The 681-nt window shown below is 40.8% G+C and overlaps 1 pseudogene; it reads right to left on the reverse strand.

Annotated features, from left to right (window-relative positions):
• Positions 1-205: 205 nt before the first annotated feature.
• On the reverse strand, positions 206-681 carry LOC114095058 (nascent polypeptide-associated complex subunit alpha pseudogene; annotated as a pseudogene).

Genomic DNA, 681 nt, shown 5'->3' on the forward strand with positions numbered 1-681 from the left:
ACTGCTGGAATCACCTTTGAATAGTGCTGGTCAGTGTGCTCATCTCTGTTCCAAATGAGGACACACTCAAAGAAAGCTCTCTCTCTCTCTCTTTGTCTCATCCAACAAGAAGCCATGACTGTATTAATGATGGAAACTGTACAAATTTCATACTAAGCTGCAGTTGCTCTTTTGAAACACCAAAAAGGTCCTTACTTTCAGATGGCTACATTGTTGATCCCATAACAACATTTCTAATATCATTGCTGTTGTTTTCCAGTGATGACCGCCTTTGCCCTTTGCACATTTGCTTGTGACCTGACCAATTCTATGTCCTTAACTTCTATGCTTGATTCATCAACCCCTTTCTCTTCACTCTCCTCTTGTACAGTAGAGTCTGTGTGTTTTCTTGAATGTCTGAGAGGGCTTCACCTTGGACTTTGAATTGCTCAGAAGCTTCTTGCTGAGATAAATCCTCAATTTTGGCTTCCCTCAAACAGCATAGGTATTTGAAGCTGGACTCTTATAGACATTTGGTTTTGTGACGACAAAGAAGGATATTTTTAGATTTTCAGATAGTACCCGCTATAACTTCCTGAAGAGCCAGATTGTAACAGCTTTCCATGCCTTCTTTCCACTCCAACTCTGTTTTGCTTTTCTGACTGGTTCTTCATCAATTTCAGCTGGTACTGCCAGCTGCAT

This window comes from Marmota flaviventris, chromosome 6 (genome assembly GCF_047511675.1).
Source record: "Marmota flaviventris isolate mMarFla1 chromosome 6, mMarFla1.hap1, whole genome shotgun sequence".
In the NCBI taxonomy this organism is placed as follows: Eukaryota; Metazoa; Chordata; class Mammalia; order Rodentia; family Sciuridae; genus Marmota; species Marmota flaviventris.